This window comes from Ranitomeya imitator, chromosome 5 (genome assembly GCF_032444005.1).
Source record: "Ranitomeya imitator isolate aRanImi1 chromosome 5, aRanImi1.pri, whole genome shotgun sequence".
In the NCBI taxonomy this organism is placed as follows: domain Eukaryota; kingdom Metazoa; phylum Chordata; class Amphibia; order Anura; family Dendrobatidae; genus Ranitomeya; species Ranitomeya imitator.
This window is the reverse complement of record NC_091286.1, coordinates 486,121,751-486,145,026: the sequence shown is the minus strand read 5'-3', so window position 1 is coordinate 486,145,026 and position 23,276 is coordinate 486,121,751.

Below are 23,276 nucleotides of genomic sequence, written 5' to 3'. Positions count from 1 at the left end.
GGGCTCTCCAAATGCGACATGGTGTCCGCTAACGATTGGAGCTAATTTTCCATTCAAAAAGTCAAATGGCGCTTCTTCCCTTCTGAGCTCTGCCGTGCGCCCAAACAGTGGTTTACCCCCACATATGAGGTATCGGTGTATTCTGGAGAAATTGCCAAAAAATTTTGGGATCCATTTTATCCTGTTGTCCATGTGAAAATGAAATAATTGAGGCTAAAACAAAATTTTTGTGAAAAAAAAACTTTTTCATTTTTACAGATCAATTTGTGAAGCACTTGAAGTTTTAAAGTGCTCACTATGCATCTAGATTACTTCCTTTTGGGGTCTAGTTTCCAAAATGGGGTCACTTGTGGGGGAGCTCCAATGTTTAGGCACACAGGGGCTCTCCAAACGCGACATGGTGTCAGTTAACGATTGGAGCTAATTTTTCATTCAAAAAGTCAAATGGCACTCATTCCCTTTCGAGCTTTGCCGTGTGCCCAAACAGTAGTTTACCCCCACTTGTGAGGTATCGGTGTACTCAGGAGAAATTGACCAACAAAAGTTATGATCCATTTTATCCAGTTGCCCATGTGAAAATGAAAAAATTGAGGTTAAATGAACATTTTTGTGAAAAAAAGTACTTTTTCATTTTTACGGATCAATTTGTGAAGTACCTGGGGGTTTAAAGTGCTAACTATGCATCTAAATAAGTTCCTTGGAGGGTCTAGTTTCCAAAATAGGGTCACTTGCAGGGGAGCTTCAATCTTTAGGCACACAGGGGCTCTCCAAACATGACATGGTGTCTGCTAAAGATTGGAGCCAATTTTTCTTTCAAAAAGCCAAATGGCGCTCCTTTCCTTCCGAGCCCTGTTGCGCGCCCGAACAGTAGTTCTTCCTCACATATAGGGTATCGGCATACTCAAGACAAATTGCACAGTTTCTCCTTTTACCCTTGGGAAAATTAAAAAATTGTTGCCAAAAGATCATTTTTGGGACTAAAAAGTTAAATGTTCATTTTTCCTTCCATGTTGCTTCTGCTGCTGTGAAACACCTGAAGGGTTAATCAACTTCTTGAATGTGGTTTTGAGCACCTTTAAGGGTGCAGTTTTTAGAATGGTGTCACTTTGGGGTATTTTCAGCCATATAGACCCCTCAAACTGACCTAAAATGTGAAGTGGTACCTAAAAAAATGGTTTTGTAAATTTTGTTGTAAAAATGAGAAATTGCTGGTCAAATGTATTACTCCCTAGCAAAAAAAAAATTGTTTCCAAAACTGTGCTGATGTAAAGTAGACATGTGGGAAATGTTATTTATTAACTATTTTGTGTCTCATAACTCTGTGGTTTAACAGAAAAAAAATTCAAATTTTGAAAATTGCAAAATGATTTTCACAAATAAACGCAAAAATTATCGACCTAAATTTACCACTAACATGAAGCCCAATATATCACAAATAAAATTATCAGAATCGCTAGGATCCATTGATGCATTCCTGAGTTATTACCTCATAAAGGGATACTGATCAGAATTGCAAAAAATGGCCAGGTCAGCAAGGTCAAAATAGGCTGGGTCATGAAGGGGTTAAATTAGTCATCCACAGAGTATGTGTTCTGGGGTATATTAACACTTAAAAAAATTAATAAAGAATGAATCGGTGTCACGCTATGATTGTCTTGGATATTTACGCTCACTAATATTTGATGTTAATGAGAGTTTACAAAGAATTTTAATTTTTTAACACTTAAAGTTATAATTTAGGGGACAATACTCTTTTCTGGTGTTAGGGATGGCGTATTGCGCAAACTAAAATAAATAATAAAGCGCGATTGCAACCCAGGGTCCAGATGGAAAACTGTTGCTAGAAAACAATGACGGAACACTCAGCGAGTGATTGCATGTACACACTGGGTTAATGCCACTCGGTGTGAAGAGGACGCTGAGTTCCAACCTCTGCTACTCCACAGAGAGGAACAGTACAGAAACAAAAGAGAAGCTCTGCTACTGAGCTGTGTCACTTTCACACACAAATAAAAGAGCTACTCAGCAACTGAGCTGCGTCACTCGCACACAAAGACAGAAGAGAAGCTCTGAAACTGAGCTGTGTCACTCACACAAAGAAATGGAACAGATGCACTGCAAATGAGCTGTGTCACTCGCACACAGAAATGAAAGAGAATCTCTGCAACTGAGCTGTGTCACTCGCACACAAACTAAAAAGAAGCTCTGTGTTACCGTCACCGCTGCCCCGCGTCGTCGCTCCACTTCTGTTGCGCCTGGGTGCTTCCGCTCTCTCGCCATCGTCCCTGCTCCACGTCACCACTCCACCGCTGCTGTGCATGGGTTCCGCCGCTCTCTTGTCTCTGTCCCCAGGTCTGCTTCCGGTCTTGCGCTCTCCGGCCATCCAGCCTCTGGGCCTGAGAGCGCCGGCTCTTCCTCTGCTGCAGCGCATCCCCGGCGATCTACTTCCGGGTCCGGTCATGTCTGTGCTTCTCCAGCACTTCCGGTGCCTTCCCCCTCTGCAGGTATGCTGTGTTTGCGCAGGCGCACCTTTCCTGTTTCCACTTACAGGGGTCATCAAGGCCAGCTTTCCAGGTAACCAATCCCGTCCCTGTCTCTACTATAAGAGGAAGGCTTTCCTGCTTCCTGGTGCCTGATTATTATAGCCTTAGCTATTGCGTCCGGCCCTCCCGTTCCCTGTACAGCGTACTCTCTCCGTTAGCGTCTTCGCTTAGGTTTTCCCGTCCGTTCCGTCTCTTTGGTTTCCTTTCCAGTTCCCCCTGGGTTCCCTGTTCCAGTTGCTAACCTTTACCCTTTGTTTGTTCCCTCAGCATTCTCCGTTCCGGTCTTCCAGCCCGCTTTGCAGCTCACTGACTACCCGTTCCACTCGCCTGTTTCCATTCTCCAGCATCAGCAGTATCTCTCTTCACTTCTTTCCTGGAGCTGTCCCTCTTGGTATCTTCACCGTGGGTAAGTGACCTCTGGGCCTGCTTCTTATGGTCCCTGTATAGGGGTCGGTTCCACCCTAGGTTCGCTCGCCCAGGGGTAGGTCTCCCCATGGTCCAGAGGGCCCACTCTAGTTTCTAGTCTGTTCGCTATACTCTGCAACTGAGCTTTGTCATTCACACACAGAAATGAAAGAGAAGCTATGCAACTGAGATGTGTCACTTGCACACATAAATGGAACAGATGCTCTGAGCTTAATACCTGACTTGGGCTATGCTTGCTCTGGATCTTTGCTGTGCTAACTGCACACATGTAGGAACCAGATGTTAAACCAACAGCTAATTGCCGCCACTGATGCTAGCTGCCTGCCTATGTGTACAGTCCCAAGCTAGACAAACACACAATGCTTGCAGACAGAGTGGTAGAGACTCACAAGGCTGTACAAAAATGATAATAGCGCACAGGCGTGCGCCTCTGAGAGCCTTTAATACACTTGACTCATGTCCTGATGGACAGGACCTTGCCCATCTACCAATATGGAGCTGCCACATCACCAGAGCAGCTGACAACATCCACAAATGAGAAGACCTCACGAACATGCTCAGTAAGGTGATTTCTGGACTTAGACTCCAGAGCTTCAGGCTTCAGCTACCTATTCCTGGTTGCCATAGACTTGGCTGGAGAGCCAGCAGTAACCAAACGAACACGGTGAGCCTGAGCAAGACGCTGGGACCGATGTCTATGCTGAGCAGCACCCGCAGCAGCCGAGTCTGAATGTGAGACCGCAGAGGCAAATATGGCTTGGGATCTATCCCTTTCAGCGGGAAGATCCCGACACGTATCATCTGGTTTACAAAGTAAGTTGGGGCATTATACAATTTTTGTTTTGTGGGCCTCAAAATGTCCCTGGTACTGGGACCCTAATTATCCATGTACTTTTGAAGGTAGAAAGGCCCGAGTCTCCGACCTTACTGTGCTCCTATTATCAGCTCATCTGTTCTCTCCCCCACTCCAGGAGGCTTTTGACAGAAATATGAGGCAAAAAAGACACAAAGAAAAGGAATATCGGAAAGCAACAAACATACATACATTCATTCACCAAAGGTAAAGAGGTATATAGGGAAGGATAGGAATGTACCAACCAAATGGGAAAAGGGACCAGGAGATAAATACATGTGTACTACAACAAACTAAAGATCACTACTATAACAACTCCACTACAGCCACTTAGCTTTAGCACTCAGCACAGGAAGAAGAATCTCCAGTAGCAACAACAAACTCCTTTTCAAAAGCAGCAAAGAAGCATAGGTTTCACTTGAAAATCAGAGAGGATCTGGCCAGGTTTTATAGGGAGAGATATGAACCAGATTAGAAGCAGCTGAAAATGGAGTTGCAAGTTTCTGACCAGCATAGAAAGGGGCGTTAACCTCTTCAGCATCAACGGAAACCAAATCCATTTATTATGGGGCACAAACACATAGGCTAATTGGAAGATCTGCAATTCACAATACATAGTGATCTTCTACCCCTAGATCTCTCAGGAGAACGTGACACATGACAATGATATTGCGCATCCATAGAGTATTACATCTTCTTGGGTAAATTTTGGTTGCTATGTAACCCTCCCAAAAATTGTTAAAAAATGTATTGGTTTTATATTGCTCATACAAATGATATTATGTGCTCTTGGGTACATTCTGGTGGTATATAGCCCTCTAAATTATTTTAAAAAAATGTATCGACATTATATTGCTCATTTATGCAGTATTACATCTTCTTTGGTACATTTTGGAGGTATAGAAATTAGGCATTCAAAATACGTTGAAACATTTAATAATAATAATAATAATAATAGTAATATTAATCTTTATTTATATAGTGCCAACATATTCCGCAGCGTTTTACAGTTTAACAGTTTCAAACACAACAGTCATAAGTAACAACGTTAATGTGGCACCCCTAGGGGTATTTGCCACAAAAATAGTTACTGACACTAAACACAAATACCGTATATACTCGAGTATAAGCCGACCCGAGTATAAGCCGACCCCCCTAATTTTGCCACAAAAAACTGGGAAAACTTATTGACTCGAGTATAAGCCTAGGGTGGAAATGCAGCATTTACCGGTGAATTTCAAAAATAAAAATAGATCATTATTTCCCCATAGCTGTGCCATATAGTGCTCTGCACCGTTCATATTTCCCCATAGGTGTGAACCATATAGTGCTCTGCACCGTTCATTGTGCCCCCTAGCTGTGCCATATACGGTGCTCTGCACCGTTCATTGTGCCCCATAGATGTGCCATATACGGTGCTCTGCACCGTTCACTGTGCCCCATAGCTGTGCTGTGCCATATACGGTGCCCTGCACCGTTCACTGTGCCCCATACATAGCTGTGCTGTGCCATATACATACATAGCTGTGCTGTGCCATATACGGTGCTCTGCACCGTTCACTGTGCCCCATAGCTGTGCTGTGCCATATACGGTGCTCTGCACCGTTCACTGTGCCCCATAGATGTTCCACATAAATTTGTGCCGCCGCTGCCGCAATAAAGAAAAAAAAACACATACTCACCTCCCTTGATTGCAGCTCCCGGCGTCTCGTTCCGGCGCCTCCATCTTCCCGGCGTCTCTGCTCTGACTGATCAGGCAGAGGGCGCCGCGCACACTGTATGCGTCATCGCGCCCTCTGCCTGAACAGTCAGAGAGCAGAGACGCCGGGAAGATGGAGGCGCCGGCCGGGAAGATGGATCGGCGCCCGGCGGCTGGAACGAGGACAGGTGAATATGCTATACTCACCTAGTCCTGGCGATCCTCGCGCTGTCCCCTCCTGTCTTCGGTGCCGCAGCTTCTTTCTCTATCAGCGGTCACCGGCACCGCTGATTAGAGAAATGAATAAGCGGCTCCGCCCCTATGGGAGGTGGAGCCGCTTATTCATTTCTGTAATGAGCGGTCCCACGTGACCGCTGAAGAGAGGAAGAAACTGCAGCGCCGAAGCCCGTGGGACGGCAGGGACAGCGCGAGGATCGCTGGGACTAGGTAAGTATGCCTCAGCGCCCTCAGCCCCTCACCCGCCGACCCCACCGCTACCGTGACTCGAGTATAAGCCGAGGGGGGCACTTTCAGCCCAAAAATTTGGGCTGAAAATCTCGGCTTATACTCGAGTATATACGGTACTAAAATAGCAAAACTGCACTACCACCTCCGGCCAGAAGGGGGAGCTCCAGAGACTCCCCTTAATCCATTCTGGTCTGAGAGAAGAAATGGCAGTTGGGCTAAGGAGCTGATAGTGAGAGGTCATACAGCTGAATTTCTAACAGCCCTATGACGGTTTCCAGGCCCAAATCACCGGCCTGAGGAGAAGAAGGACAGAGAAAAGGGACATTGTGAGAACCGGGTAGCATTAATCACTACCCAGAACAGGCGCAAAGACGGATACCGGATCCGTGGCTGTATTCATTATATATAATACAGCAACCGGAAAAACGTGAGGTGATATCAGCTTCACTAGGGCCGGACGCAGCAACAGACACAGAGTTCAGCGGTACCCCTGAAGGGGGTAAGCAGATAAAAGGACTCGGGTTGCCCGTCGAACCAGGACCTGGAGGGGACAGATTGGGCCGGCAGCCAGTTCACATACAGCAGCAGGGCCACACAGAAATTGCGCACAATAAGAGGCGAAGACCCCGGCAGGGTCAAAGTAACTCAGAGTTCCTATACAGACTCCGGTGACAGGACTGGTTGTAAATCCCTTTATGTTAAAGTAAACTGGTTAAACGTTTCAGTGCCTCAGTCTTTCATTTGGACAATAGCCAATATCCAGGATCGGGATCATCGCCGCTGGGAGAACCTGCTGCTGATCAAGTAAGTGCCTGCTCCCTCACGATACCCCTTACACTGTGCATCGCCTGAGGCTACAGCATCGGGTCAAGCCACCCGTGACATCCCCCTTAAGAAACAGACCCCATTGGTCTGGTGCTGGGTATCCCGGTCTCCTGGGCGTCACATTAACAATACAATAATTAAAGCGAAATAAGATGACCCTGCTCATGAGAGCTTACAATCTACAATGAGGTGGGGGAGATACAAAGCACAAGTGTGTATTTACAATGATGTATTTACAATGATGGTCCAAACATCTTCAGGGGGTGGGGGATAGATGGAGATAGTGAATGGGCTACACACACAAACATAAAATGACTTTGATTAGTGAACGTGGTATCAGTATTATATTGCTCATCCATGGAGTATTGCATCTTCTTGGGTGCATTTCGGTGGTATCTAACCTTCCAAAAAATTGATCAAAATTTTTTCAGTATTATATTGCTCATTCATACAGTATTACATGTTTTTGAGTATATTTTATTGGTATTCAACCTTCAAAAAAATGTTCAAAAATGTATTGGTACTACATTGCACATCCATACGTTATTACGTGTCCTTGAGTACATTTTGGTTGTATGTAATGCTCAAAATAAAATTGTTACGTGTCCTTTGTTGTAGTTTAATAAAATGTATGTCTATTCTACTCATGAACACCAACACTTCCTTTTTCCTGGTTTTATTTGATTAATTTGTGTTTGACACTAAACTATGTAGGATGCTAAAACTTGACCTTGACATTACAATTTTGTAAAATTATTTGGATATGATGACTAAATAGGCAAACACTTGGCAAATGAGGTTTAATGTAGATAAATGTAGAGTAATGTACCTGGGATGGAGTAATCCTATTGCTGCAAAAACATTAAAAGGACTACAGAACAGGAGAACGACTTGGATATTCTAGCTACAAGTGAGCTGAGCAGCAGTACTCAATGTCAAGCAGAAGCTGCAAAAGCAAACAAGATTTTAGGGTGTATAAAAAGAGAGATAAAATCCCACCATCCCAACTTATTGTTACCTCTTTATAAATCGCTTGTGAGGCCACATCAAGAATATCTGATCCAGTCACTGGCTCCACATTTAAAAAATGACATTCATAAATTAGAGTCAGTTCAAAGGTGGGCAACTAGATTATTATAAAGGATGGAAGGCCTCTCATATGATGAGAGGTTGAAAAAGTTTGGCTTGCTTAGCTTAAAATAAAGGGGATCTCATTTATATGTATTTATACAGGTACTTCTCACAAAATTAGAATATGATCAAAAAGATAATTTATTTCCGTTCTTCAATGCAAAAAGTGAAACTCATATATTATATAGAGTCATTACATAGTGATCTATTTAAATTGTTTGTTTCAATTAATGTTGATGATTATGGATTACAGCCAATGAAAACCCAAAAGCCATTATCTCAGAAAATTAGAATGATTAACAAAAAACACCTGCAAAAGCTTCCTAAGCGTTTAAAAAGGTCCCTTAGTCGGTTCCAGTAGGCTCCACTCTCAAGGGGAAGACTGCTGACATGACAGATGTCCAAAAGGCAGTAATGGAAAGCATCCACAGGGAAGGTAGGACACAAAAGTTCATTGCTAAAGATGCTGACTGTTCACAGAGCACTGTATCCAATCATATTAATGGAAAGATGAGCGGGAGGAAAAAAGTGTGGCAGAAAAAGGTGCACAAAGCAACCGCAATAACCGCAGCCTTGAACAAATTGTTAAGAAAAGGCCATTCAGGAACTTTGGCAAGATTCACAAGGAGTGGACTGCTGCTGGAGTCATTGCTTCAAGAGCTACAACACAAATGTATCCAGGACTTGGGCTACAGTCGCATTCCTTGTGTCAAGACACTCATTACTAATAAACAACGCCAGATCTGTCCTACCTGGGCAAAGGAGAAAAATAACTGGATTGTTGCTAAGTGGTCCAAGGTTTTGTTTTCAGATGAAAGTAAATTTTGCATTTCATTTGGAAATAAAGGTCACAGAGTCTGGAAGAAGAGGGGAGAGGCACACAATCCAAGCTGCTTGAGGTCTAGTTGTGAAGTTTCCACAATCAGCGATGATTTGGGGAGCCATGTCATCTACTTATATAGGTCCACTGTTTTATATCAAGAACAAAGTCAGCGCAGCCTTCTACCAGGAAATTTTAGCGCACTTCATGTTAGGAGTCGAGTTTCCTCTGCTGCACAGGGGGAATCTCGATCCGTCTCCGCTGCGGTCTCCCATTCTCCTCCAGCCGCAGTGGAGCCTGCTCAGCAGGGACGTCGATCCCAGCGTCTCGCTCAGTCTGACTCTGTGAGAAGAGTTACTGCTGCTTCTCCAGCTTCTGCCTTTAAAGCCAATACTGGTCAGCAGCGAGTGGACTTCTCTGGGACTAAGTCCTTGTCTGCGCACACTGAGCATGCCCAGGGCAAGATCTCCCGTTGGAGATCGAGGGTCATGTGCTCAGACTCTGCAGCGCATTCTATTGGTCCTCTTGGCAGGTCTTGGAAGGGCAAAGTTTCTGTGGCCGCTTCCTGTCCTGCAGCTATATAAACTGCGCATGACCGCACGGCCATGCGCTAGTGTACAACTTTATACGTGTGTTTGTTGTGAGTGCAAGTCGTCCTTTAAATACCCCTACCCTACTGTATGATTGTTCGCGTATGGTGTATGGCTGCTTTCTAGCGCCCGACTTAACACTCAACGTGTCACACACGTGTCAGCGTCCTCTGCTGTGACCACCAGTGCGGCGCCACGCGCCTTTGTGCGCTTCCTGACCCATGTCTGGGTACTTAGTGGTGCCTGCCAGCACGGCACAGTTTGCACTTCGGTGCCTCTATTGTATATACTTTTCACACCCAGTTGTGGTGTAGTGCCAGCAAGGGTCTAATCGGACTACTATACCTGTTGGGGTCTAGTTCGCTGACCACTTGCTCGCGCTCTATGTGCGGTACCGCGATCCTGTGACGCAGCAGGATCGCTTTCTTCACGCTGGGTGAGGTTTAACCCACACGTGTATACTTATGAGTACTGCCATATCGTCTGTCATGTCCTAGCAGCAGGTTTCACCTGCACGGTGGACCCCGGACTGCGAACGCATCCATTACATCTCTCTTGGTGTGTTCCGCCAGTCCTAACATTACACTAGCGCCAGGGTCTGGCTAGTGATGACAGACATACAGCAATCTCTGCGGAATATCCAGCAGCTGGAGGGTAGGTTGGCGGCTCTCGAGAGCGCGACCTCAGCTGTGGATGTTACTGCAGTAGCTGTACAGGCTGCCAGCGTGGCTGCAGCTACTATGTCCATTGCCACCCCTGTTCCGACATTATCTCACCTCCCGCTGCCAGAAAAATTTTCTGGTGATAGCAAGTTTTGTAGGGGATTTGTGAGTCAGTGCTCTATTCATCTCGAGCTCCTGGCTACACGTTTTCCCACAGAGCGGGCTAAGGTGGGATTTATTTTGTCTCTATTGTCGGACAGGGCGTTGGAATGGGCTACGCCGCTGTGGGAGCGTGGCGATCATGTGGTGCAGAGTGCTCCGCTGTTTCTGAGCGCTCTGAAACAGATCTTTTTAGGACCTCAAGTCACCCATGATACTGCGCTCCAATTGCTGGCATTAACTCAGGGTGAGTCCTTGGTCAGTCATTTTTCCGTCCAATTCCGCACCTTAGCATCTGAGCTGGATTGGTCGGATAAAGCTCTTATCCCCATATTTTGGAGGGGCTTGGCTGACCACGTAAAGGACGCTCTGGCCACTAGGGAGATTCCTGCCACACTGGAGGAGTTAATAACTGTCTCCACTTGAATTGACCTCCGTTTTAACGAGCGGAGGTTAGAGCGAGCCCAGTGTAGGCAGAGGTTTCGGCTGGCTCCTACTTTTGCCAAACCTCTTGAATTTCCAGTCCTGGTTCCTGAGTCACATGAGGCCAGGGAGGTGTCACAAGCAGGATCTAAGTCCCGGACCGCTTGTGCACTCAGGGTCTGTCATGTTTGCCAGCAGTCAGGACATCTAGCCACCAGATGTCCTCAGCGGTCGAGGAAACGTCAGCGTCTAGTGGTAGTTGGTGGAGGTACACTAGACACGGCGACGTTTGCCTCTAAGTTGTCCTTTAAGGGGACAATTACTATTGGCTCATTTTCCCACTCGGTAGAGCTCTGCGTGGATTCTGGGGCGGAGGGCAACTTTATGTCTTCTGCCTTCGCCCAACGTCACGCAATACCCTTGGTTATGCTTGCTCAACCAGTAACGGTGCGAGTGGTGAATGGGTCGACATTGCCCTCACAGATAACACACCAGACCATCCCTTTTACTCTGTCCATGTCGCCATCTCATCAGGAGATAATTTCTCTGCTCGTCATTCCGGAAGGAATTGATGAGATCCTGTTGGGAATACCTTGGCTACGGTACCACTCTCCTCATATCGAGTGGTCCTCAGGCAGAATTCTGGGTTGGGGTGAATCTTGTGGGGGTAGGTGTCAGAGGGAGTGCGTTCAGGTTGCTACTACTGAGGTATCCGCAGATCTATCCTCTCTCCCCAAGCAGTATTGGTCATATGCAGACGTATTCTCCAAAAAGGCGGCGGAGACCCTTCCGCCCCATCGCCCCTATGACTGTCCTATTGACCTCTTGCCTGGTGCTGAGCCTCCCCGGGGTCGAGTCTATCCGCTATCTCTCCCGGAGACGGAGGCAATGTCACAGTACATACAGGAAAATCTGGCAAGAGGGTTCATCAGGAAGTCAGTGTCACCTGCTGGGGCAGGATTCTTCTTCGTGCAGAAGAAGAGTGGGGAATTGCGTCCATGCATAGACTACAGGGGTCTTAACGCCATCACCGTTAAGAATAAATACCCTTTGCCTTTGATATCTGAACTGTTCGATAGGCTTCGGGGAGCAAGGGTATTTACTAAATTAGATCTGCGGGGTGCTTACAACCTGATTCGCATCCGTGAGGGGGACGAATGGAAGACGACTTTTAACACCAGGGATGGGCACTATGAATATCTGGTGATGCCCTTTGGGCTCTGTAATGCCCCAGCTGTTTTCCAAGACTTTGTGAACGATATCTTCCGGGATATGCTTTCCACCTCGGTCGTAGTCTATCTGGATGATATTCTCATCTACTCTCCAGATATTGACTCCCACCGGAGAGATGTTTGCAAAGTCTTCGACCTCCTACGGGCAAACTCCCTCTATGCCAAGTTGGAGAAGTGCATGTTTGAGCAGGAGTCCTTACATTTCCTAGGCTACATCATCTCAGCCCAGGGATTGGCTATGGATCCTGCCAAACTACAGGCTGTGATGGACTGGCAGGAACCTCATTCTCTTAAAGCGGTGCAGCGCTTTATGGGGTTCATCAATTATTATCGCCAGTTCATCCCGCATTTCTCAACTTTGGTAGCTCCCTTGGTTGCCCTCACCAAGAAGGGGGCAAATCCTAAATTGTGGTCTGAGGAGGTCTCCAAGGCCTTTATCTCTATAAAGTCACACTTCGCTAGCGCTCCCATACTTCATCGCCCCGATGTTGATAAGCCATTTATCATGGAGGTGGATGCCTCTTCTGTTGGTGCTGGAGCAGTCCTCTTCCAAAAGGATGCTCAAGGTCGGAAGCATCCTTGCTTCTTTTTCTCCAAGACCTTCGCACCAGCAGAGAGGAATTATTCCATCGGGGACAGGGAGTTGCTAGCCATGAAGTTGGCTTTCTCGGAGTGGAGACATCTCTTGGAGGGAGCACGTTTTCCCTTCCAAGTCTTCACAGATCACAAAAATTTGGTGTATCTGCAGACAGCTCAGCGGTTGAATTCTCGCCAGGCCAGATGGTCCTTGTTCTTCTCCCGGTTTCATTTCACCCTCCATTTCTTTTCTGGGGAGAAGAACATTCGGGCTGATGCTCTCTCTCGCTCCGTTGTGTCATCTGCGGAGGAGGAGGAGGAGCCTCGGCTTATTGTCCCCACCGAGAGTTTGAGAACCGTGGCCCCGGTTTCGCTGGAGTCTGTGCCCCCGGGCAAGACTTTTGTTCCATCTAGTTTGCGGCCGGAGGTTCTCTCTTGGGCGCACTCGTCCAGGGTGGGTGGACATTTTGGTACTAAAAGGACATCTGAGTTACTGGCGAGGACATACTGGTGGCCGCATATGGCTCGTGATGTCGCGGAGTACGTTCGGGCGTGTGTCTCTTGCGCCAGGAACAAGACTCCTCGGCAACGGCCAGCTGGTTTGCTTTACCCTCTGCCCGTGGCTGACAGGCCCTGGGAGATGGTCGGGATGGACTTTGTGGTGGGCTTACCCAAGTCTCGTAATTGCACCATTATCTGGGTGATTACCGACCATTTCTCCAAAATGGTGCATTTGGTGCCTCTTCCACGGCTACCATCTGCACGGGCGTTGGCTGTCTTGTTTATCAAGCATATCTTTCGCTTACACGGTATGCCAGACAAAATTGTTAGTGACCGGGGTCCCCAGTTTGCGTCTCGATTCTGGAGGGAGCTATGTCGTTTACTCAGTATTGAGTTAAATCTCTCTTCGGCATATCATCCCGAGACGAATGGGTTGGTAGAAAGGGCCAACCAGACCTTGGTCACATATCTGCGACATTTTGTTTCTGCCAGACAGGATGACTGGGCATCCTTGCTACCGTGGACAGAGTTTGCACTTAACAATGCCGTAGCCGACTCCACCGGTCAGACTCCATTCCTCTTAAATTACGGCCAGCATCCGCGTGTTCCAGTGCCCATGCCTGTGTCTTCCGCTGATCCCAGGGTGGCAGACTGGGCTGTGGAGGCACGGGACATTTGGGATCGCACGCAGGATGCCATTTGGGCCTCCAAGGAGAGAATGAGGTCCTCCGCCAATGTTCATCGGCGCCCTGCTCCGACTTTTGTCCCTGGCGACTTGGTGTGGCTCTCCGCCCGTAACATCAGGCTGCGAGTTGAGTCCACTAAGTTTGCTCCTCGCTACTTGGCTCCCTTCAAGGTTCTCGAACAGGTTAATCCTGTGGTCTACCGCCTGGCTCTTCCTCCACGCTTGGGTATCACCGACACCTTTCATGTGTCCCTCTTGAAACCCGTATACATGTCCCGGTTTTCCGAGTCATCTGCCGGGACATCAGGTTCGTCTACAGACGATTACGAGGTGAACGCTATTTTGGGGTGTAAGGTGGTACGCGGCAAAAAGTTCTATCTGGTGGATTGGAAGGGTTATGGTCCAGAGAACAGGTCATGGGAGCCTGCTGAAAACATTCGGGCCCCACAGCTCATTGCTGCCTTCGAACGTAGCGAGGCCCAAGGAGGGGGGGGCCCTAGGAGGGGGGGTAATGTTAGGAGTCGAGTTTCCTCTGCTGCACAGGGGGAATCTCGATCCGTCTCCGCTGCGGTCTCCCATTCTCCTCCAGCCGCAGTGGAGCCTGCTCAGCAGGGACGTCGATCCCAGCGTCTCGCTCAGTCTGACTCTGTGAGAAGAGTTACTGCTGCTTCTCCAGCTTCTGCCTTTAAAGCCAATACTGGTCAGCAGCGAGTGGACTTCTCTGGGACTAAGTCCTTGTCTGCGCACACTGAGCATGCCCAGGGCAAGATCTCCCGTTGGAGATCGAGGGTCATGTGCTCAGACTCTGCAGCGCATTCTATTGGTCCTCTTGGCAGGTCTTGGAAGGGCAAAGTTTCTGTGGCCGCTTCCTGTCCTGCAGCTATATAAACTGCGCATGACCGCACGGCCATGCGCTAGTGTACAACTTTATACGTGTGTTTGTTGTGAGTGCAAGTCGTCCTTTAAATACCCCTACCCTACTGTATGATTGTTCGCGTATGGTGTATGGCTGCTATCTAGCGCCCGACTTAACACTCAACGTGTCACACACGTGTCAGCGTCCTCTGCTGTGACCGCCAGTGCGGCGCCACGCGCCTGTGTGCGCTTCCTGACCCATGTCTGGGTACTTAGTGGTGCCTGCCAGCACGGCACAGTTTGCACTTCGGTGCCTCTATTGTATATACTTTTCACACCCAGTTGTGGTGTAGTGCCAGCAAGGGTCTAATCAGACTACTATCCCTGTTGGGGTCTAGTTCGCTGACCACTTGCTCGCGCTCTATGTGCGGTACCGCGATCCTGTGACGCAACAGGATCGCTTTCGTCACGCTGGGTGAGGTTTAACCCACGCGTGTATACTTATGAGTACCGCCATATCGTCTGTCATGTCCTAGCAGCAGATTTCACCTGCACGGTGGACCCCGGACTGCGAACGCATCCATTACATCTCTCTTGGTGCGTTCCGCCAGTCCTAACACTTCATGCTTGTCTCTGCCGAAATGGAAATTTCATTCTCCAGCAGGACTTGGCACCAGTCCACACTGCCAAAAGAACCAATACTGGTTTAAAAAACAAAATTATCACTGTGCTTGATTGGCCTGCAAATTTGCCCGATCTTAACCCCATAGAGAATCTATGGAGTATTGTCAAGAAGATAAGAGACAACAGACCCAACAATGCAGACAAGCTGAAGACAGCTATTAAAGCAACCTGTGCTTCCATAACACCTCAGCAGTACCACAGGCTGATTGTCTCCATGCCAACCCACATTGATTCAGTAATTGATGCAAAAGGAGGCCCGACCAAGTATTGAGTGCACTTACTGAACATACATTTCAGTAGAAAAATAACACAACATCCCAAATGTGTTATGAACAGGTGATTCAGAACCACAATGGACCTAGTGGTTAAGAGCACACAAAGTGACCTGATAGTTGCAAACATAGGACGAGCTCTGAGACGTGGGAACTCTGCTGACCGCAATTCCTAATCCTATCATACCACACTAAAGGTAGCCGTGGAGCGCTCCTGACCAGACCTATGCGCCTCGGCACAGCCTGAGAAACTAGCTAGCCCTGAAGATAGAAAAATAAGCCTACCTTGCCTCAGAGAAATTCCCCAAAGGAAAAGGCAGCCCCCCACATATAATGACTGTGAGTAAAGATGAAAATACAAACACAGAGATGAAATAGATTTTAGCAAAGTGAGGCCCGACTTACTGAATAGACCGAGGATAGGAAAGATAGCTTTGCGGTCAGCACAAAAACCTACAAACAACTACGCAGAGGGGGCAAAAAGACCCTCCGCACCGACTAACGGTACGGAGGTGCTCCCTCTGCGTCTCAGAGCTTCCAGCAAGCAAGAAAAACCAATATAGCAAGCTGGACAGAAAATATAGCAAGCAAAAGTAACACAAGCAAAACTTAGCTTATGCAGGGCAGACAGGCCACAAGAACGATCCAGGAGAAAGCAAGACCAATACTGGAACATTGACTGGAGGCCAGGAACAAAGAACTAGGTGGAGTTAAATAGAGCAGCACCTAACGACTTAACCTCGTCACCTGAGGAAGGAAACTCAGAAGCCGCAGCCCCACTCACATCCACCAGAGGAAGCTCATAGACAGAACCAGGCGAAGTACCACTCATGACCACAGGAGGGAGCTTGATCACAGAATTCACAACAGTACCCCCCCCTTGAGGAGGGGTCACCGAACCCTCACCAGAGCCCCCAGGCCGACCAGGATGAGCCAAATGAAAGGCACGAACCAGATCGGCAGCATGAACATCAGAGGCAAAGACCCAGGAATTATCTTCCTGACCATAACCCTTCCACTTAACCAGGTACTGGAGTTTCCGTCTCGAAATACGAGAATCCAAAATCTTCTCCACTATATACTCCAGCTCCCCCTCAACCAAAACTGGGGCAGGAGGATCAATGGATGGAACCACAGGTGCCACGTATCTCCGCAACAATGACCTATGGAATACGTTATGGATGGAAAAAGAAGCTGGAAGGGTCAAATGAAAAGACACAGGATTAAGAACCTCAGAAATCCTATACGGACTAATAAAACGAGGCTTAAACTTAGGAGAAGAAACTTTCATAGGAATATAACGAGATGACAACCAAACCAAATCCCCAACACGAAGTCGGGGACCCACACAGCGCCTGCGGTTAGCGAAACATTGAGCCTTCTCCTGAGACAATGTCAAATTGTCCATCACATGAGTCCAAATCTGCTGCAATCTATCCACCACAGTATCCTCACCAGGACAGTCAGAAGACTCAACCTGCCCTGAAGAGAAACGAGGATGGAAACAAGAATTGCAGAAAAACGGCGAAACCAAAGTAGCCGAGCTGGCCCGATTATTAAGGGCGAACTCAGCCAAAGGCAAAAAGGACACCCAATCATCCTGATCGGCAGAAACAAAATATCTCAGATATGTTTCCAAGGTCTGATTGGTTCGTTCAGTCTGGCTATTTGTCTGAGGATGGAAAGCCGAGGAAAAAGACAAATCAATGCCCATCCTAGCACAAAAGGCTCGCCAAAACCTCGAAACAAACTGAGAACCTCTGTCAGAAATGATGTTCTCCGGAATGCCATGTAAACGAACCACATGCTGGAAGAACAATGGCACCAAATCAGAGGAGGAAGGCAATTTAGACAAGGGTACCAAATGGACCCTCTTAGAGAAGCGATCACAAACAACCCAAATGACCGACATTTTTTGAGAGACGGGGAGATCCGAAATAAAATCCATAGAGATATGTGTCCAGGGCCTCTTCGGGACTGGCAAGGGCAAAAGCAACCCACTGGCACGAGAACAGCAGGGCTTAGCCCGAGCACAAATCCCACAGGACTGCACAAACAAACGCACATCCCGCCACAGAGATGGCCACCAAAAGGATCTAGCCACCAAATCTCTGGTACCAAAGATTCCAGGATGACCAGCCAACACCAAACAATGAACCTCAAAGATAACTCTACTCGTCCATTTATCAGGGACAAACAGTTTCTCCGCTGGGCAATGGTCAGGTCTATTAGCCTGAAATTTTTGCAGCACCCGCCGCAAATCAGGGGAGATGGCAGACAAAATTACCCCCTTTTTGAGAATACCCGCCTGCTTAGACAAACCCGGAGAGTCGGGCACAAAACTCCTAGACAGGGCATCCGCCTTCACATTTTTAGAGCCCGGAAGGTACGAAACCATAAAGTCAAAACGGGAGAAAAACAGCGACCAACGAGCCTGTCTAGGATTCAACCATTTGGCAGACTCGAGATAAGTCAAGTTCTTGTGATCAGTCAAGACCACCACGCGATGCTTAGCTCCTTCAAGCCAATGACACCACTCCTCGAATGCCCACTTCATGGCCAGCAACTCTCGATTGCCAACATCATAATTTCGCTCGGCAGGCGAAAACTTCCTGGAAAAGAAGGCGCATGGTTTCATCACCGAGCCATCAGAACTTCTTTGCGACAAAACAGCCCCTGCTCCAATCTCAGAAGCATCAACCTCGACCTGGAACGGGAGTGAAACATCTGGTGGGCACAACACAGGGGCAGAAGAAAAACGACACTTCAACTCTTGAAAAGCTTCCACAGCAGCAGAAGACCAATTGACCACATCAGCACCCTTCTTGGTTAAATCAGTCAACGGTTTAGCAATACTAGAAAAATTATTGATGAAGCGACGATAAAAATTAGCAAAGCCCATGAACTTTTGCAGACTCTTCAGAGATGTCGGCTGAGTCCAATCATAAATGGCCTGAACTTTAACAGGGTCCATCTCGATAGTAGAAGGGGAAAAAATGAAACCCAAAAATGAAACCTTCTGAACACCAAAGAGACACTTTGACCCCTTCACAAACAAAGAATTTGCACGCAGGACCTGGAACACCATTCTGACCTGCTTCACGTGAAACTCCCAATCATCCGAGAAGACCAAAATATCATCCAAGTATACAATCAGAAATTTAAACAGGTACTCTCGGAAGATGTCATGCATAAAGGACTGAAACACTGATGGAGCCTTAGAAAGCCCGAATGGCATAGCCAGGTACTCAAAATGGCCCTTGGGCGTATTAAATGCTGTTTTCCATTCATCGCCCTGTTTAATACGCACAAGATTATACGCACCACGAAGATCTATCTTGGTGAACCAACTAGACCCCTTATTCCGAGCAAACAAATCTGACAGCAGCGGCAAGGGGTACTGAAATTTGACCGTGATTTTATTTAGAAGGCGGTAATCAATACAAGGTCTCAGCGAACCATCCTTCTTGGCCACAAAAAAGAACCCTGCTCCTAACGGTGACGATGACAGGCGAATATGACCCTTCTCCAAGGATTCCTTTACGTAACTCCGCATAGCGACGTACTCAGGTACAGACAAATTAAACAGTCGACCTTTAGGAAACTTGCTACCAGGTATCAAATCGATAGCACAATCACAATCCCTATGCGGAGGTAGGGCACTGGACTTGGGCTCATCAAATACATCCCGTTAATCCGACAAGAACTCTGGGACCTCAGAAGGGGTGGATGATGAAATAGACAGAAATGGAACATCACCATGTACCCCCTGACAACCCCAGCTGGACACAGACATTGATTTCCAATCCAATACTGGGTTATGGACTTGTAGCCATGGCAACCCCAACACGACCACATCATGCAGATTATGCAACACCAAAAAGCGAATATCCTCCTGATGCGCAGGAGCCATGCACATGGTCAGCTGGGTCCAGTACTGAGGCTTATTCTTGGCCAAAGGCGTAGCATCAATTCCTCTCAATGGAATAGGAAACTGCAAGGGCTCCAAGAAAAACCCACAGTGCCTAGCATACTCCAAGTCCATCAAATTCAGGGCAGCGCCTGAATCCACAAATGCCATGACAGAATAGGATGACAAAGAGCAGATCAAAGTAACGGACAAAAGAAATTTCGACTGTACTGTACCAATGGTGGCAGACCTAGCGAACCGCTTAGTGCACTTAGGACAATCAGAGATAGCATGAGAGGAATCACCACAATAAAAACACAGCCCATTCTGACGTCTGTGTTCTTGCCGTTCAGCTCTGGTCAAAGTCCTATCGCTCTGCATAGGCTCAGGTCCATGCTCAGATAATACCGCCAAATGGTGCACAGTTTTACGCTCACGCAAACGTCGACCGATCTGAATGGCCAAAGACATAGACTCATTCAGACCAGCAGGCATAGGAAATCCCACCATGACATCCTTAAGGGCTTCAGAGAGACCTTTTCTTAAAATTGCTGCCAGCGCACATTCATTCCATTGAGTGAGCACAGACCACTTCCTAAACTTCTGACAATATATCTCTACCTCATCCTGACCCTGACACAAAGCCAGCAAATTTTTCTCTGCCTGATCCACTGAATTAGGTTCATCATACAGCAATCCGAGCGCCAGAAAAAACGCATCAATATTACATAATGCAGGATCTCCTGGCGCAAGGGAAAATGCCCAGTCTTGAGGGTCGCCACGTAATAAAGAAATAATGATCTTGACTTGTTGAACTGGGTCACCAGAGGAGCGGGGTTTCAAAGCCAGAAACAGTTTACAATTATTCTTAAAACTCAGAAACTTAGCTCTATCACCAGAAAACAAATCAGGAATAGGAATTCTTGGTTCTAACATAGAATTCTGAACCACAAAGTCTTGAATATTTTGTACTCTTGCAGTGAGATGATCCATACAAGAAGACAGACCTTTTAATGTCCATCACTACACCTGTGTCCTGAACCACCCAAATGTCTAGGGGAAAAGAAAGACAAAACACAGCACAGAGAAAAAAAATGGTCTCAGAACTTCTCTTTTTCCTCTATTGAGAAGCATTAGTACTTTGGGCCTCTAGTACTGTTATGAACAGGTGATTCAGAACCACAATGGACCTAGTGGTTAAGAGCACACAAAGTGACCTGATAGTTACAAACATAGGACGAGCTCTGAGACGTGGGAACTCTGCTGACCGCAATCCCTAATCCTATCATACCACACTAAAGGTAGCCGTGGAGCGCTCCTGACCAGACCTATGCGCCTCGGCACAGCCTGAGAAACTAGCTAGCCCTGAAGATAGAAAAATAAGCCTACCTTGCCTCAGAGAAATTCCCCAAAGGAAAAGGCAGCCCCCCACATATAATGACTGTGAGTAAAGATGAAAATGCAAACACAGAGGTGAAATAGATTTTAGCAAAGTGAGGCCCGACTTACTGAATAGACCGAGGATAGGTATGATAGCTTTGCGGTCAGCACAAAAACCTACAAACAACCACGCAGAGGGGGCAAAAAGACCCTCCGCACCGACTAACGGTACGGAGGTGCTCCCTCTGCGTCTCAGAGCTTCCAGCAAGCAAGAAAAACCAATATAGCAAGCTGGACAGAAAATATAGCAAAAAACACCAAATAATATCCCTACATGGGCCATGAAGGAACAAAATAGACAATACCAAAAGGAAAAAACCTTCAAAAAAGATCAACAACTATATATAAAAAAATATAAACTTTATTAGATATACATAAAACAATGTAAAAGCAGGGCAGTAGCCACCAGTGCAGCAGCAAAGGTGGGACTCACTCGGGGGCAACCTCAATACTAGCAGCATACATGAAGGTGATAATGAGAAATAAATAATAAGAACATCTCCAAACGGTATAGAGAGTACTTGTAAATACAATCTGAATAATTATACAGGTATAAAGTGCACTGATAATGTACAATAATAAGTACAAAATAGAATACTAATAAAAGCTAACGTAAGCCAAAAGATATATAAATAAGTCATGAAAACACAATACATGTAGCCATAGTGTAAGTCAAAGGTATAGTTACCATGGAGGAGCACCCGGGGACCCACCACACCCGACGCGCGTTTCGCAATGAAATGCTTCGTCCAGGGGAAAATATAGCAAGCAAAAGTAACACAAGCAAAACTTAGCTTATGCAGGGCAGACAGGCCACAAGAACGATCCAGGAGAAAGCAAGACCAATACTGGAACATTGACTGGAGGCCAGGAACAAAGAACTAGGTGGAGTTAAATAGAGCAGCACCTAATGACTTAACCTCGTCACCTGAGGAAGGAGACTCAGAAGCCGCAGGCCCACTCACATCCACCAGAGGAAGCTCATAGACAGAACCAGGCGAAGTACCACTCATGACCACAGGAGGGAGCTTGATCACAGAATTCACAACACAAATGGTATATAGGGAAAAAGAGGCATCAACAAAAGAAAATTAAAATATCAAATATTTTATTGAACACAATGATTAAAATAATCTTTCTAAATGATATTTAAACACACAAATATATTCAAAAAGGCAACAAAGAAGGGCAAATTACATACCACGAACATAAGCAGCAATGCAAAAGTAATAAGGAGATCCAAACTCCTAAAAAATAATTTTGTCCTATCTAGTGCCAGATGAACAATTAGTTTCCAAGAAAAAAATGTGGTAAAAATGCAAGGAAAGTGCAATGTGTTATGATAATAACACCTATAATGTTATAGTCAAGTGACTAGGATATACATATAAATATTCCTCTAGAAAAAAAATAGGTGTATCCTTGCAAAAAAAAAATCACATTTAGTGGAGTCATATAGCTTACATTAAGATGTGCTGTAATAGAAACCATGTGGTAAATAAACAGACTGCCAGATGCAGATTGCATTATGTAATGACAAAGGATTTACATTGGAGAAGAAATGCTGCACTATGCGCCTCTTTGCTGTCACCCTGACAGTGCCATTTCGCCTACCGAGCATCTTCCATATGGGGGTATGTAATGGCTGTATTTTGCCCTTAACATAGTATCTCTAGAGTGGCCACAGCTGTTTCTTACGTCAGAAACTCAGGTTGTAATCGCGCATGCGCTGCTCGCTGAGCAAAATAGTGACTTCTGGTCCTCGGCATTTGGAACGCAGGCGTGGAAGGCTCGTGTCACTGAATGTGTAGGGCTGGAAGTCACAAAGAGGCTCTGAGCAGGGCATGTGCAGACTGGGTCCCGAGATATGGTTATTTTGCTGTATAGAGTGGTGGGGAGTTTGTGGGAGACGTGTCTTGTTAGTGAAGGAAAAAATCACCAACTGAATAGAGGGACATATGATGAATAAAAGTGCTGGTGAATAGTTAATATTGTATATCCTAGTCACTTGACTTTAGAATTATAGGTATATATGATTAGATTCAGATATTATCATAGCACTTTGCACTTTTCTTGAATTTTTTACACATTTTTTTCTTGCAAACTAATTGTTCATCCGGCACTAGATAGGACAAAATCATTTTTTAGGAGTTTGGATCCCCTTAATTCTTTTTCATTGCTGTTCATGGTATGTAATTTGCCCCTCTTTGCTGCCTTTTTGAAGATATGTCTGTGTGTAAAGATCATTTAGAAAGATTATTTTAATCATGGTGTCCGATAAAATATTTGATATTTTAATTTTCTTTTCTTTATGCCTCCTTTTCCCTATATACTATTTGGGATGTTGTATTTGATTATGTAGGAGGTTAGATCTCATATATATAGGATTTTGTTATATAAAATACATTTCAGTAGGCCAACATTTCTGATTTTAAAATCATTTTTCAAGCTGATGTTATAAAGTTTTCTAATTTACAAAGATAATGACTTTTGGGGTTTTCGTTGGCTGTAAGCCATAATCA